We start from the raw sequence: 13,945 nt of genomic DNA, 5'->3' as shown, positions 1-13,945 counted from the left end.
GACGGAACTACTTGTCCAGGTGTCCGTATATCAGGAGTTAATGCACACCCTGCATCCAATCAGAATCGAGTATTCCCGCAGACCGTGGTATAACAGGAATTAATCAGCATTATATCTAGAATCTATTCTATCTATCAAATAAGATACCAAGCAAAGCTTAACATTATGAAACACGTGTTCCGTGATCCGATATACACTCTCCGCACTCACTAAGTGCGCCAATTTTCAGATGTCAGTGCTGTTCCAAATCGAGTACCCCGGGGTGCACTAACCGGAAATTACGATCACGACTGCCACCGCGGCTCCTCCCCCGCAATAAACATCCCGTTTTTTTTCCGGTGAACTCTTTACGCCTAGCAGCAATAAAAGCTATTAAAACTACAAAATTACTCTATTAATGCAGGATATGTTGAAATTGCGCAGACTTTGGCTCAGCCTGGCTCCGCCCTCTTCCGCTACGTAGCTAAGATGGCTGCCGTTGAGTACGAAAAGTGTACATCGCCACGCACTTCGCGATTTGACCGTTTTGAGTACACCCTCCGGGTCCTTTCAGTAAACTTATTTTCGCCCGATCTGAATCGGAATGCCCTACGTACTCAAACTTAGGCTAGTAATTACGGATAGTATGGATATTGGAACCCGGCAATGGCCATTAGTTTCAGAAACGGCCACAAAGAGTGCATTGGTCCTTTTTCATCTCCTTATGTCACTTAGGATGTGAGACAAGGTGAAATCATATAGTGGCAACTAAAAGTTATTCCAAGCAATCATTTGAGGCGTTCAAGACCGAGCTAAACAACACTAACATCAAGTAGTCGGTTTTATTGTATGTTAGGCTACAAGCCGGTTAAGAGGCTAATATCAATCCTGTATATTTCATGCTGGTAGAGGGGTCTTTCCTTCAGCAGATGGTGAGCTAGAAGATGTGATAGAGGTCCATGGAGGGGATGAGAGCGAGGGAAATGAAGGCTGCTCTAAGGGTTAGGACAGGACAGAAGCGGAAGGGGAAGAAAGTGAGAGCAATGCAGAACAGCTAGTGTCAGGCAGTCGGGAGGAAGCCAGCCTGTGGTTCCCAAACTTAATTAGTCAGGCCCCCCCTTTGGTAAAATTAGTTCATACATTTTTACACTTTTGTATGTGAAATCGTGCCGTAAATAAAGTAAAGTAAAAAAATTATGTGAAATCTTACCAATAATGAAATCCCCTCAACGTCAGAAGTAAGGTTTCGCTCTGGAACCCAAAGGATCTGGAACTCCACACACTCCATTTATGTAGCTTTGCATGTAAGGTAAAAACATATTTTTATGAGCCATTTCTCTTGATATGTCATTCAGGACTTGTACAGAATCGTTCTAAACCTGTTAAGAAGAAGCCGTCATGCAGTAGCGGACAGGGGAGCCGTCCTGGTGAGCTGTCCTCGTCTCCGCCCCTCAAAATGCCGGCTAGTGACGGGATGCTGGGTGAGTTGAAGTCTCCTAGTTTTAGGAGTAATAAGTCGACCTGCATAACCATCTATATCATAGTACTTTCCTGTCAAAACACATTTTACACACACCAGATAAATAATATATCATATAATAACATAATGAGAACTAATTTTATGATTACATACTTCATTTTTATTTATTTTTTAAGCAGGGACAAAGGTGTGTGGCTTTCTGGAATATATGTTGGGGATTCTGGGATGTGAATTCTAAACCAATGGTCTGTTTCGACCATGTATCATACGCCAGACTTTTTTTAAGTTGTCATGCTATGATTCAAAAGTGAGTTGACCAAGGATTGCCAACGCATAAGCAGATGTCAAAACATAAAGGAGTCATAAGTAGTACTGCAATTAATTATTTCTTAAAAAAAGGATCCGCTTAAGAAAGATGGTGGTTTAAAAGAGCAGCAGATACACCAGCCATCTATTGAGGAGCTTGACAGTGTGAAGGTTATCTGGTCCGGCCAGCCCATGTGTTGTTCTCCAACCTGGTATTCCACATGTTAGTGAAATAGTCTGGCAAATCTTCTACAGTTTTGTGAATGCTTCAACTCCTTTTGACCACATTGTAATTGCTTTGTGATTAAGGTGAGACACGGCAGGTGAATAGGATTTTTTTTTAACTTAGATATCTTTATGAAACTTTACCGGTTGAATAGCCACATGATTAGAAGAAGAAAATGCATTGGAAGTTTTCTGTAATTGTATGGTAAGTTATGCTAATTAGGCTATATCTAATAGAAAATGCACAAATGTGCATATATTTTGAAACGAAGAATCGGACCATTGGAAAAAGCCAGGCTCAAAATATTTTTTTCATGTTGTGACACACACACACACACACACACACACACACACACACACACACACACACACACACACACACACACACACACACACACACACACACACACACACACACACACACACACCATCAGTATCCTTCATCAGTACCAAAGCCGTAAACCCGGCCCTATTCCCTGTGTTGAGGAGCATCAAATCTTTCCCTATGAACTCTGCTATCTCCTTGGTCATTTCGTGGTGCCATTTTAAATTGCGGTCATATGTACTCTTGATCATTTCAGTCATTGATCGCTGCATAAACATAAACAAATCAATGCTTGGCAAGTGGTTTTCTTCATCTACTGCTCTCACTCGCATGTCGCGTGAGCGTAGGTAAGAACCCCACGCGACCCGGTGTTTCCTCATGCACCCCCTGATTGGTTCGATTGTTTAACATTAAAACAACCCCTAATTTTATAACAGCTGTTGCGATTTGCAAATTGCGTCCTATTACATTGCTATGTTTTTCAGATTATTATTATTTTATTTGTATTTTATTTTTTTATTTTTTTTACCGATCTCCATGATTCACAATGGTTATGTTCTCAGTAGGGATGCACCGAAATGAAAATTCTTGGCCGAAACCGAAAATGAGGAAACCAAGGCCGAAAACCTAATAAACCTAATAAACCGAATAAAGCGTTGGAACACGCAAGACCGGTAACCATAGCAACACCGGTAAACAAACCCGCGAAGCCCAATCCCTACGAGAGCTCCCCGCGCTACGGCCATCCGGAAGCGCACAGAGCTTTTGGCCGTGATATTATGTATAAAATTATATCCGCGAAGTCCATTAATTCCTGATAATGGACACCTCGAAGGGCATTATTCCGCTTATACCACGGTCACTTACCAACGGTGACCAAATTAAGACCATTAATTTATATTTTCATGCGTTTTACAATCTGAATATAAAGTTTTCCACAAAACATGCATTTGTTTCCCTGGTTACGCCTGAGGGTCCGACTAATACCCGGAACCACCATTACACGCCCGTTGGGTTCTCATGCAACGGAAACGTTGTTCACTCCTCCAGTAATTAGGACGGACCATAGCTACGACTTTAGAACGGGAGGTAGCGGGAGGTATTATAGTCCGCTGAGCTTTGTTTTGTTTCCCGTTGCTATGGTTACTACTATTTTAGAGACGATACGCCAGCTAGCGCATTAATTGAGAACGGTAAACAGACAATTTGACGGAACTACTTGTCCAGGTGTCCGTATATCAGGAGTTAATGCACACCCTGCATCCAATCAGAATCTAGTATTCCCGCAGACCGTGGTATAAAGAACGTTATAAGACGCTGTCACCGAGAATTGGCGCGCTGTCAGACGCTGTCACCGAGTGTGAGAGGAGAGTTGACGGAGAAGATGGCGGTTGACCTAGGCCCCCACACAAAGCCGAAGCGTGCGAAACCGTTACGGTTTCGATCTATCCGGTTTCGAAGTATCTCCGTAAAGACGAAGCCAAGCGAAACCGGGTAGATCTGTAGATACGCTGTAGTACACATTCCAGGCCCTTAAGGGGCGCTGCTTCTGGTACAGAAATCCAGAAGAAATGAAATAAGAAGAAGAGGCGAGCATGCGCATAAAGGCTGCCCTTATGCGCATGCTCGCATATGATTTCTGAGACTCCGCGGGCTTAAGAGCCATTGGCTAGGAGGTCGAGGGGTTGGGCGATGACGTCATGGTTTGCGGTTTCAGTCGGTTTCAGGCGTACACACGAATCCAAAACGAAACCGGGTAGATTTGAAACCACCGAGGGTGGTTTCAGAAGTTTGCGGTTTCGGGTCAGCGGATTCGCCGGCTTCGTGTGTACGGAAGGCCGAACCGTACAAGACCTTTGCGGTTTCGCCATGAAATCGGCTTTGTGTGAATGGGGCCCTAGTTTCAAAGTTGATACCGTTTATACTCGGTAATACAACCCTAGTACCATTGCATTTATGGCTATGACTGTTTACTAACCTCATTAAAATCAATACATTGAAATTTTTGCAAATTGCTATACGTGCGTCTTTCTCAGAAACATTGAAAACGTCCGTGCCGCAGACATATTGGCGCTTATCCAGACAAGCGTGTGCTGGCTGCGCTTTTTGTTTGCGTTATCACAAATTTCTGTTTCGGCCGTGTTGTTTCGGTGATAAAAATATTTCGGCCGAAAACCGAAAATGCGCTTTTGGGCCATTTTCGACCGAAAATTCGGTGCATCCCTAGTTCTCAGGTCGGGAAAAACATCCCTGAGGGGACAGTTCTGATTCTGGTAAGAGTCGTGGTCCTTCTGGTTCTTCACTCACGCTACATACCTTCAGGCTTCTCCATACCTCCTCACCCTTCTTTCTGTTTGTCTTTTTGCCAGACGATGAAGATGTTGAAGATGATGAAGGTGAGCAGTGTCCCTCTTCCATTGAGCTTTGAGTCTCAATGACGAGTTGATCCGACAACGGAAGGATTTCACTGGGCGTTAAAGAAATATATCCAGGTTCACTGAACCAGGAATGCTGCCTGCCAGTGTATCAAGTGGCTAATTGTTGCAGGGATTAATGTCTACATTACTATCACACTGGACATGCTGTCGGTTTTGTTACTGACAATAATTATTTATCCTGACAGAGGAGATGCACTTCAAGTCACATCGTGAAAAATGTGAAGCAGCTCAGCAGGTGAATTTCAACAAATATATATACCTTTAAATTCAATTTACATACATAAATGACCTTGACAATAAGAAGTATTGCTCTTTATTGTCGTTTGCTTCTGCCTTTCTTAGAGTCCTGAGTATGAGAAGGTTACCCCAAGAAAGATTTCTAATGCCGCTTTTCCACTGCATGGTACCAGCTCGACACGACTCGACTCGACTCGACTCAGCTCGCCTTTTTTGCGTTTCCACCGCGATCTAGTACCTCAAGTGGCTGCTTTTTCTAGTACCGCCTCGCTCTAGGTTCCAAGCGGCTGAGCCGATGCTAAAAGGTGACGTCGGCAGACGGCCGGCCACTGATTGGCCAGAGAGTGTGACGAAGTCACGAGAGCGACATGGCAACCATGCTGGTAACGATAGAACAGCCATAGTAGCGCCGCAGCCAACATATTCCACTTCTTCAACATGCCAGCTAATAATACGAACACGAATACCATCGCATCGATGTTCTCCATTGTTGTTATGTGGGAGACGACCCCGCCCACGTCCCGGAGGTACTATTTGCGGTGGAAAAGCACCCGCGCTGCTACCGTGTCGAGTCGTGTCGAGTCGTGTCGTGTCGAGTCGAGCTACATGTGCGGTGGAAAAGCGGCATAAGTGGAGATTATATAAAGTTTATTTTTGTACAGGGCTACTTTATAAGCAGTGTAATTACTGGACTTAATACAGTATGGATGAACTGTATGTTTCAAAACAGCCTGCAGGTCAAGCAGCATCCAGCACCACATCCAGCCCTCCAGCTCCCTCCAGGGCAACACAGGCTGCAGGACATCCAACATCCAGCACCACATCCAGCCCTCCAGCCACCTCCAGGGCAACACAGGCTGCAGGACATCCAACATCCAGCACCACATCCAGCCCTCCAGCTCCCTCCAGGGCAACACAGGCTGCAGGACATCCAACATCCAGCACCACATCCAGCCCTCCAGCTCCCTCCAGGGCAACACAGGCTGCAGGACATCCAACATCCAGCACCACATCCAGCCCTCCAGCTCCCTCCAGGGCAACACAGGCTGCAGGTCATCCAACATCCAGCACCACATCCAGGCCTCCAGCTCCCTCCAGGGCAACACAGGCTGCAGGACATCCAACATCCAGCACCACATCCAGCCCTCCAGCTCCCTCCAGGGCAACACAGGCTGCAGGACATCCAACATCCAGCACCACATCCAGCCCTCCAGCTCCCTCCAGGGCAACACAGGCTGCAGGACATCCAACATCCAGCACCACATCCAGCCCTCCAGCTCCCTCCAGGGCAACACAGGCTGCAGGACATCCAACATCCAGCACCACATCCAGCCCTCCGGCTCCCTCCAGGGCAACACAGGCTGCAGGACATCCAACATCCAGCACCACATCCAGCCCTCCGGCTCCCTCCAGGGCAACACAGGCAGAAGGTGAGTTGAGTTAATTGTACGTTACAGCTGCAGTTATGTAACTGATCAATATGGTCAATATGAACTAATCCAGACCCATTTTTGCTGTAATTCTATCAAATATTCACAATCAGTCATGAACATAGGTCTTGTACATATTCTTGTCCATTTTGCCACAAATTAATGCTAGGGAATCTATTCGACTATATGTTAGACCGCAACCATCTATATTTATTAAAGTTGTCTACAGTACACATACAATTTAGAATGGCTTATTACCATCAAAAACCATTGAAATCGTGGTTAGGTGGTTCCCAAACTCACGTCACGTATCATCAAGTCATTGTTTTTGTTTGTAATTCTGCTAATTAAAAAAACGAATGCATAGAAATCACTGGCTTGTATGTGAAATAGTATATTTTTTCCAAACGTCTGAGGCTTGCCTGATTTAGCCAGTCTATCACTGACCATGTAAGACGCTGGCCCTGCCCTCCTAATAGTATCTGTGGCTGTTAGACATTTGTTGGGGTTAGAAAGTTGCCTCAGTTGACGCTCAAAAAACTCAAAAACCGTTGCTTGAGAGAAGGTTTCAAACAGTTATTAGACAAAACCTGTGCACATAGGACAAACTGTGGCTGAGGGAAGTCCTCACTCCCAGTCTAACTGAACCCCTGTGAGTCCCCAACCTCCCTGTCATTTTGGTGTTTCCCTGGGGCGGGGGTCTGGGGGTCTTGGGCTGCTTCGTCATCACTGTCCATACTGGTGGCAGCACCAGTAGAGCTACAGCAGCATCAGAACTGGTGATCATACCAGTATGACCTGAGGTGCACCAGTAGAGCTACAGCAGCATCAGAACTGGTGATCATACCAGTATGACCTGAGGAGCTGCTCCCACAGCAGCCCGGGCTTCATGTGTAGGACCAGTGCATTTTTATTTTGCCTCTCTGGGTGTGGGCTTAACCTCTTTAAGCCATTTATCCATTATTATAATTTTTCTCAAATAGGAGGTAAAACAAGCGTACATGTCCGTGATGAAGAGCATGTATAACGGGAATTTCGTTTTCCTTCGACATTTGTGCTAATTGCTAATGAGCTTTAGAGTGTGCCCTAGCAAGCAAAACGACAATGAGAGCACGTGAGACAAAGCCAGAGAGTACTTCCATCACAATAGACCTTTGTGATCATTATTTAATTACTATTGAATCATAGTCTGGGGAAAATATAACGAAAGATCAACCTTAGTTTAGCCGATTCAAGGGTACAATTGTGGCTTTTGCAGGGCAGCGCCCCTCACTCAAGATGCCTTCCTGCTCACCTGCATGCAATTACCCGTAGGTGTGGTTTGGGCGTAACGTGCAATAAACCAATGAGTGCCAGCTCCCATCCCCTTTAAGAGCCATGAGAGCATTTGAATCCGACGAGTTGATATTTTGACAGCGCGTTTGCAGTCTCCGATGAGACAGATGCACATGAATTTCAAACTTCAAATGGCTCAGTTTATGGCCAACTAATATGGCCTAATTCACAACTTCAAAATTCTGAGTCCTATTTAATGTGGTTCTATTTAATGATATACGCAATACATTATAAACATTATGTATTGCGCGTTTAGTTTGCGTTTGTTTAAACAGATGGACGCACACACATGCGCACGTGTGTGTGTGTTACACACACATGCGCGCCCGCATTCATTCATTCTTTTTAACACTCACTCGCGGTAAAACAATGTTTTCTCACGATCAAATCCTCATCAATCCTAGAAAATAGGAGCGTAATGAGTTGTTATTCTTAATATATTTGATACTTTGTGTGGCTTATATCTTAAAATGATCATGGTAGAACATCTTGAATACTTTGATTTCAAAACAGACAAAACAGACAGGTAATAGTTAAGGTTAAGCCAGTATGCTAACACGAATGTGAAGCTTTCCTTCCAAAACTTAAAAACGTATCTAAGTTATACTTATAGATAGCTTTCAGTTGTCAATCTACCACACTTTGCTGTAGGTTACCGTGGTTGCCATATATGATAGGGGTTAAAATTCGGCAATTTATTTGAACTTGAGGGATTTGGCCGATCAGGTTCCGTTTCTTCTGCTGCTCGACAGGTGGACGCAGCGGGAGCAGTTTCTTTATACTTTATTCCACTTCAAGCAGCAGGCTCGATATCAAACACTGCATTAGGCCTTTAATAAGAAGTAGAGGAGAGTAAGAAGAGAGCAGGCTCATGTGAGAAAACGAGGAACCTGAACCAAATTATCAGGAGGCCTACCCAATCCCCACCAATGGAGTCGTTTATTTGGATCTTTGTATTTAGGCCAGGGGTGGACTGGGACAGAAATTCAGCCCTGGCATTTTCTGTCCAGACCAGCCCACTACATTATCAGTACTGAACCCTGTATGTACTTTATTAAAACTATTTGATCAAGTACGTACATCCGAATAATAGTACAGCACTGTAAATAGCAGTTGTTGCTTTTTTTTAGTTTTTGTTTTTCAAGTTTGTGTCTCTTGTGCTGCTGACAAGAAAGGTATGAAACCTGAACAGGAAGTTAACAGACATCCTGTGGTCGCTACATCTCCAACCCCCATATCTACAAAACCTTTGTTAAATATCACACTTGATCCAACGCTAAATTCTCTCTTGCAGTTTTTAGTCTGTGAATGTGAAAATCTTTTGGTGTAAGCCCAGCATTAGTTAAAACCAGACTCGGACCAAAATAACAAAATATCCTGACAAATAATCGAAATAGAAACATATAACAGACAGTAGCAGCATTAGAGCTGAAACTCATTTGTTTCAACTGTGACTCAGTCATTGTGAAACCATAAATAGGGAATTTAATGTTTTTTCTCTAGCTGCGAGAAAAAGTCTAAGACATGAATTACAGGTCTGAACAGATATGCATTCTCATATTGGACATTAGACTTTTTCACACAGCTATAGATAAAAACAAAAAATATCAATTCTCTATTAATGGTTATATTTATATATATTATTCCTCGTCCGCAGCCAGCCAGCTACACTCCTCGCCAAATTCATGACCTGCAAGAAACAGCAAACAGAACTTGTACTCATTATCTGTGTACTGAGTGACAAGTATGTAGCCATGTAGACTTTTTGTGACGTAGTGACACTAGTGTGACACCAATCTGTGTCACACTAGCCCCACCCACACGTTAGAAAACTGGGTGGGGCTTTCAGGCACAGTCTTAAATTGGTTCAGATCCTACCTACAAAATAGGAACTACTTTGTTTCCATCGGCGACTTTGTATCAGAATCAACCAACGTGATGTGTGGAGTCCCACAAGGTTCGATCTTAGGACCCTCTTTATTCAACATCTACATGCTCCCACTAGGGCAAATCATGCATAATGACAATATTGACCATCATTGCTATGCTGATGACACACAAATCTATGTATCGCTATCACCAAATTACTATCGGCCCATAGATCTGCTGTGCCAGTGCATTGCGCAAGTGAAAGACTGGATGTGCCAAAATTTCCTTCAACTAAATGAGGATAAAACAGAGATAATTGTATTTGGTGCTAAAACGGAAAGGCTTAAAGTAACCCAACACCTTCACTCTCTGTCCCTGAAAACCTCAATCAAAGCCAGAAATCTAGGGGTTATCATGGATTCTGATTTACATTTCGAAAGTCACATCAAATCAGTTACAAAATCTGCATATTATCACCTTAAAAATGTAGCAAGACTTAGAGGGCTCATGTCCACCGAAGACTTACAAAAACTTGTACATGCCTTTATCACTAGTAAGCTTGATTACTGCAATGGTCTCCTTACAGGTCTCCCAAAACAAACTCTAAGGAAGCTTCAGCTTGTTCAGAATGCTGCTGCTAGAGTTTTAACAAAGACCAAAAAATTTGAACATATTACACCAATTCTTAAATCGTTACATTGGCTTCCTGTATGTCAGAGAATTGATTTTAAAATCATGTTGCTAACCTATAAATCCCTACATGGTTTAGGCCCAAAATATTTAACTGATATGCTTCCACTACATAAGCCTTCTAGAACACTAAGATCTTCTGAGACCAATCTGTTAATTATCCCCAGAGTAAACACGAAACATGGGAAAGCAGGATTTAGTTACGATGCAACAAATAGCTGGAATAAACTCCCTGAGGATTTAAGACTTGCCCCAACTCTGAGCACCTTCAAAACAAGATTGAAGACTTTTATGTTTGCTTTAGCTTTCTGCTAAATCTTAAATACTTTACCTTTATTTTACTAAAATGCCTTTTTAACTTTCAATTTAATTTTCTCACTTTCTTAAATACATTGCACTTTCAATTTTACTTACCAAAAAGCCTTTTTAACTTTCAATTACATTTTCTATTTTTACCAGAAAGATACATGATCTGATACCAGAGAGAAAGGATAAGGGTTACTAGAATCCGGGTTGGAGTCCCAGAGAAAGTACCAAGTTCCTTTTAGGTCGGGTTGGAGTCCCGACGCGGATACCAGAGAGACTGTTGATCTGATCTTAAATACATTGCACTTTCTATTTTACTCATTTCTTTGCATATGTTTTCTTTTACTTATCTATTATTTTATTTTATTGTATAACAATGTTTATATGTGAAGCACTTTGAGTCTGCCTTGTGTATGAAAAGTGCTATATGAATAAAGTTGCCTTGCCTTGCCTTCTTACGCTTATCCATTTTCAGCTCCGTCCCGACTCCCGCGACTCCGGCCCGCGCCATGAGGTCCAGCCCACCCTGGTTTCTGTTGTGATTGACAGCACTGTCAGGGCTCTCTGAGCCTGTCAGCCCATGATTGATTGACAATGACAAACATAGACCAATAATATGCGTCGATGCTGGCCACACTGCTAGCTCTCTGTTGCCCATTGGCTGGCCAAATTGGAGGGAATTTAGAGAGAGAGAAAAAAAAATAACATAGCGGACCGGACCGGCCCACATTGGGTCAACGGCCCACCGGGACGATGCCCGGTATGCCAGATGGCCAGTCCACCCCTGGGCCTAGGCTATTGGTTTTTAAAACAGGCCTACACCAAAGACAAATTGATATTGACTTCAACATTTTATATTTAATATTGCCTTTTGCATTCTGTTTCAGACTTAAGAAGGATCCGTTCGGAATTTGTGCAGAGAGTTTCCAACCCAGTTATCCAATGTCTCCTGGATGACCTTTTTGAGCATGGAGTGTTCAGTACTGAGGAAGTGTCTGTGACTCAGGGCCACACAAACAAAGAAAACCGGGCACGTTTTTTGATCAACACGGTGTGGGATAAAGGGGAGGAATCAAGTCGGATAATGATCACTTGCATGCGGAAGAGGGACAGATACTTATGCAATGAACTGAGGCTGATCGATCCTGATGATATGGGTGAGTTGTAACTAGAAATGGGTTCTCAATAAGCCATGCCCACTCTATTTTTTGGTAAGGGCCTAACCCAAACCAGACCACCAGTCTCTATATCCTTTCATCTCCTGGGATCCAACCATTAATTGTCATTTCAGGACATTTGTTTAGACTGCATATCCAAAGCCATCTTCCCTACTTTGTTGAAAAGTGGGAAATAATTATAATTTAAATACCCGAACATCACAGCAGCAGTCAAATGTTGTTTTTTTAATGGTAGTTTGACAATTTAATTTGTTGTTGGATGAAGCTTTTCGGGTATCAGTAACGTTGCAATGAAATCACTGTTCTTGCCTAACTCAAACAGATCTGAGGTGACCTGAGGAGGATAAACTGGCTTCATTCTTGAGGAATGAAGAAAGCCCCAACATTGTATTCACTACGTGTCCTCGATAAGAGACATGAAATAAAAGATAGAAATAAAACATTTTATAAATATCTGGTTGATGTTTTTTCTTTCATTAACATGCTCTCTGTAACAGTGATTATGATTTTTGTTTTAAAGTACAAAAATGAAAATGTATATACAAGGTGTTTTTCTTTATCAGGTCAAAAAGGGAGGGGGGGCGGGGGGTTAGTAATTTATACTTCCATAGTGAGTAAGGTCTCGCTGCAGCCTGTAGGAGATGGACATCCAACGTCCAAATTCTGTCACGTGATTCCACTTGCCACCCCCACTGACGTCACTGCCTAATCGCGCGACAGAGCTTCATTCTCTTCTTGACTACTTTGCCAAGATGACAACGATGGCAAGTCACTTAAATTAATGAATGAAAGAACCTAATTGTGATTGCAAAAACATCCGTTTGTGAAACGTGTTTTTGATGGGTACACGCCTTAAAGTGTAATTCCGGCGCAAATTGAACCCAGGGTCTTTGTTTTGGCATGAAAACCCATCAACTAGGTGGGTTTCACGTGACGTCACGTTGCTGCATCGCGAATGCGCGAAATCCAGATGGAGGGCAGGAAGTGTCGTAGCTTCAGGAACTGTCAAGTGCCAACTGAAAACATGCTTATGTTTTGTGTAGTATACGCACTGGTGTAGTCCAGGGTATACGCGGGTATACGGCGTATATAATTGTATATATAATATCACGGCCAAAAGCTCTGTCCGCCTCAGGATGGCCGTAGCGCGGGGAGCTCTCATAGGGATTGGGCTTCTCGGTTTGTTTACCGGCGTTGCTATGGTTTCTGATCTTGTGTGTTCCAACGGTTTATTAGGTAGGCCCAGAGTGGTAGATTTAAGTAGTATCACTTTAGTAGTATATTTAAGTAGTATCACTTCAGTCATTGGTATGTGCTCATTATACCACTGTGAAGGGGGTCGCCGGCCCTCCGCTGCATGTCGGGGCCGGACTACGCCCCTTAACAGTGGTATACTAATAATAATAATAATAATACATAGGTTTGGGATGGAGTTCCAGAGGGTAGGGGCGGCAATGGCAAAGGCTCTGTCCCCTATGGTGCGGTATTTGGTCCTGGTGATGGGGATGAGGGTGTTGGCAACAGTGGAGCGTGTTCGGTGTGGGTCAATGGGGCGTTGGAGGAGATCTGACAGGTATGAGGGGGCAAGGTTGTTTAGGGCTTTGTAGGTGGTGAGGAGGATCTTGAAATGTATGCGTTGTTTTACCGGATGCCAATGAAGTTGACGTAGGACGGGAGTGATGTGTTCTCTGGAGGGAGTGTGGGTGAGCAGTCTAGCAGCGGAGTTTTGAACATATTGCAGTTTTTGAAGAACAGTGGAGGGAGACCATACAGGATGCTATTGCAGTAGTCGAGTCTGGAGGTGATGAAGGCATGAATTAGTGTTTCAGCAGCTGAGAAGGAGAGAGTGGGTCGAAGGCGTGCTATGTTCCGGAGGTGGAAGAAGGATATTTTAGTGACGTGGTTTATGTGTGACTTGAAGGAGAGTGCAGGGTCCATGTAGATGCCAAGGTTTCTGACCAGGGCGGAGGGAGGGACAGAGTGACCATCAATGCAGAGTGAGTAGTTCTGGGAGGTGGGGAGTGTGGATTTTGGGCCAAAGATTATAATTTCAGTTTTATTGCTGTTGAGTTTGAGGAAGTTGTGGTTCATCCAGGTTTTTATGTTGGTGAGGCAGTTGGTGAGGGTGGAGAGATTAGCTGGAGTGA

At 43.6% G+C, this 13,945-nt stretch overlaps 2 long non-coding RNA genes across 2 annotated transcripts; both read left to right on the top strand.

Moving 5' to 3' along the window:
- Window positions 1–4,682: 4,682 nt before the first annotated feature.
- On the top strand, window positions 4,683–5,136 carry LOC115560732 (uncharacterized). Its single transcript, XR_003979826.1, has 3 exons — window positions 4,683–4,711; window positions 4,939–4,988; window positions 5,096–5,136. It is a non-coding gene; the product is annotated as an uncharacterized LOC115560732 (long non-coding RNA).
- A 1,150-nt stretch (window positions 5,137–6,286) lies between these two features.
- LOC115560734 (uncharacterized) lies at window positions 6,287–12,251 on the top strand. The gene is made up of 3 exons (XR_003979828.1): window positions 6,287–6,420; window positions 11,508–11,777; window positions 12,121–12,251. It is a non-coding gene; the product is annotated as an uncharacterized LOC115560734 (long non-coding RNA).
- The last annotated feature ends 1,694 nt before the right edge of the window (window positions 12,252–13,945 follow it).

This window comes from Gadus morhua, chromosome 16, assembly GCF_902167405.1.
Source record: "Gadus morhua chromosome 16, gadMor3.0, whole genome shotgun sequence".
Lineage (NCBI taxonomy): Eukaryota > Metazoa > Chordata > Actinopteri > Gadiformes > Gadidae > Gadus > Gadus morhua.
The sequence above is the reverse complement of the archived record's forward strand: the minus strand, read 5'-3'. Positions and strand labels throughout refer to the sequence as shown.